At 51.9% G+C, this 3,367-nt stretch overlaps 1 long non-coding RNA gene across 1 annotated transcript in view; it reads right to left on the reverse strand.

The window, feature by feature from the left end:
• LOC119469601 overlaps nucleotides 1-865 on the reverse strand; it is a 9,591-nt gene extending 8,726 nt beyond the window's left edge. The window contains exon 1 of the long non-coding RNA XR_005198439.1: nucleotides 726-865. This is a non-coding gene — a long non-coding RNA (uncharacterized LOC119469601). The remainder of the gene's footprint in view (nucleotides 1-725) is intronic.
• Between the last annotated feature and the right edge of the window lie 2,502 nt (nucleotides 866-3,367).

Here is a 3,367-nt window from a genome sequence, read left to right on the forward strand (position 1 = left end):
GGAAGGGGGGGGAGGGAGAGGAGGGGAGAGGAGGACACTTGGAAGGCTCACAGGATGGGAGGGGAGAGGAGGACGCTTGTAAGGCTCCCGGGAGGCAGGTGCACAGCCTCCATGTTTTCCACACTCAGCAGGGTTAGAAATTCCTGTAGAAGTGGAATGCACGAGACCGGAACACCCCAAGCAAAGAAAGGGGAGGAGGGGTCAAAAAAGCATTCACTCATTAACAAGGAGAGTGGGCATGAAGCCGCTTCCAGGACTGCATAAGAAGTTGCTGACAGGTGTTTCAGAAAGTAAGGGTAGCAGGAGATAGCTTGCTCAGCTCTGAACAGGCTGCCATCCCACAGGCCATGAAGTCCCTGAGATACGCATCTCAGTGAACAACAGTCACCCCATCTCTGCCAGAGAAAATCCTACAAGCCAACACATAACCTCACAAAACCTGGGCTTAGCCATTGAGAACAGCGAGTCTGACTCGGTCCATCCTTCCAGATGATTAAAGACCCCAGGGGCTCATCAGACAACCTCGAGGAACTGTCTCTGCCCAGCCCCTTTCCAAGTTCTGGACAATTTTTCTTAATATGCTACAAGCAGCATGCTCCAACAGAGAAGTAATTAACTGGCGCTGGGTCCTCTGATTAAATTTTGAAATTAGAAATACACACTTGGCCAGGTACGGTGGCTTATTCCTGTGATCTCAGTACTTTGGGATGCTGAGGCAGGTGGACTGCTTAGGCCCAAGAGTTTGAGCCTAGCCTAGGAAACATTGCAAAACCCCGTAACTACAAAAAATACAAAAATAAGCCAGGCATGAGGACACATGCCTGTGGTCCTGGCTACTCAGAAGGCTGAGGCAGGAGGATCACTTGAGCCTGGGAGATTGAGGCTACAATGAGCCATGCTCACACCACTGTACTCCAGCCTGGGCAAGAAAAGTGAGACCCTATCTCAAAAAAAAAAAAAAAAAAAAAAAAAAAGAGAGAGAGAAATATATACCTGACTAAACAAAAATAAGAGGCCTAGTGGGACCACTTGGAAACATACCTGCAAATTCTGGCTGGGCATTCCCTCCCCTTGATTCACGGTGGGCGTGGCACAGCTCTGAAGGATGGGACCCCATGCACCTTCCGAAGCTAGACCTTAAAGTACAGCTTTTCCTTGCTGGACGGAACAATGGCCTTGGAGCTGGGACACCTGGGGCAGTGCAAAACTGTCCTGAGGCTGCCATGGGAGGGGAGTCTGGGACGTCATGAAGCCAGGGACACCCTAGGACAGTGTCACCATCCCAAGGCCACCATGGCAAGAGAGCCTGGACATCATGAAGCCTGGGACAGTGCCACCATCCCAAGGCCACCATGGCAGGAGGGTCTGGGACATGAAGCCTGGGATGCCCTGGGACAGTGCCACCATCCCAAGGCCACCACGGCAGGAGAGCCTGGGATACCCTGGGGCAGTACACCATCCCAAGGCCACCATGGCACAAGGGGGCCCTGGTGCCATTGAGAGGCTGCACAGCAGGTCCAAGCCCACGCCAGGAGTGAAAAGGCTTCCACGTCATTTCTGTTCCTCCAGCTAAGACCGCAGACGTCACGGAGCAGAAATGCATCACCCTCAATGTCCCTGTGTAACTTTTTGGCCACAGAATCTGGAAGCAGAGAAGATGGTTCTCAGCAGGTTTGTTGCTGCCTCGGATAGGGGCTCAGGCTCCTGCAAATAACCTCTGTCCTTTTTCCACACAAAACCTGGCTCACACCAAGCAGCATCTAAATCCTAGATCTGCTAAACACAAGTGCAGTTACAAAGCGGTGAAATGGGGACACCTGGAGAGGGCCAGGCTGTGCTCCAATGGAACCGGGGTCTCTCAGGAAGACCTGGGCATTCCAGGGTGCAGGCTTCCTGGGATCCAGGACATGGAACAAGAGCCATCTCCTGGTCCTGTCACACATGAATCAGCTAAGGACCGATTCCGTCAGAGGGCTGAGCACCGCCCCGAAACACATACCAAAATCAAACAAGCCCCAGTACGACCCAGAGGCTGGTGAAGACGACAGGACCAGATGAGGACAAGGGATCCTGGCAGGCCAGTCCGGGCCCGATCGAGAGGCGGCAGCACCGCCTGTGCCCCTGCAGATGCAGAGTCGAGCAGGTGCAGGCTGGGCTTGAGACCGACTCCGCTGCCCCTGCTTGCACTTCTGCTCTGCTTCTCAGGGCGGGGAGAGGAGGCAGAGGCAGCATTAGCACTCATCTTGCCCCCTGGCTGCTTTTTTTCTGCTCGTGAGTCGTGCTCACTTTATGTGGACTGCGTAGCTGTAATACCAGCTGCCTGATTGTTTCACTGCCTACATAAAGGGCTTTCAGAATTCACTTCGATCCTCAGGAAAGGGGCCATACCTAGCTTTCTCCCTTGAAAAGCTGCATCTTATGTGGGGAAAAGAAATCAATCAAGACAGAAATCAAATAAAGGCCATAAAATACATCAATTTAAACATTAAAATTTAATAGTCCACGTTAAATTGGAGATGAGTCAAGTCACATTTCCAGACCTCCAAAAGCACAGCAGTCGTTGCTGGGAGGGAGTGGTCTGCATCAAAGGCTGGTCTGTAAGGGCACAGGCCAAGACGAGGGCTCAGACGTCAAGTACAAGGAGAATGTCTCAGCAAAAGCTCCCCTGCCCTGCAGCTGTCCTCTTCCAGAAGACACGGTTATCTGTCAGTTTAGAACACGGCCTGGGGAGGCCCGAGGCAGGAGGCGGGAGGCGGGAGATGGGTAACAGGCCCGGGTGGGTCACCTAGCAACCAAGCTCCTCACCCACACAACCACACCACACTGAGCTGAGCAGGACACAGAAACACCACTAATTCTCCCCAAAAAGAACAGGAAAGGTGGCACACTGCCACGCCAGGCATCTTGCAGCTGAGATGACGGAGGGAAGCCAGGGAGGCATGTTTAATCTTGCTCACATCGTGGAGAGAGGGAATAATGCTGTTCAACTCTCCATCACAACTTCTCTCACTTGAGAGAGTTGCACAATTCTTTCTAGCAATGAGTGGCAGAAACAAAAGTCATAGATCCTTCCTAGAAATGTTTCTGAAGAACTGGACATAAATTATGTTCAGGAAATAGCATTTGAATGCCTCAAGTGCTTTTATTTTAATAATCCCAGAGTAAATAATTCTATAAAACCAAGAATCACGGTCTCACATGGCTCCAGGATCATAGCCCAGGTGACATGGGCTATCACATTCTGCAGCTCTGACACTTGGGTAAAGCGAGGCGAGGAAGATGACCCCGGGTGTAATTTATACGGACACAGGCAGGTGGGTGGGCCCGAAACCAAGAACACTGACGTCCTGCAAGGCCTTACCCAAAT

The sequence above is a fragment of the Cebus imitator genome, unplaced genomic scaffold (assembly GCF_001604975.1).
Source record: "Cebus imitator isolate Cc_AM_T3 unplaced genomic scaffold, Cebus_imitator-1.0 Scaffold732, whole genome shotgun sequence".
Classification (NCBI taxonomy): Eukaryota; Metazoa; Chordata; class Mammalia; order Primates; family Cebidae; genus Cebus; species Cebus imitator.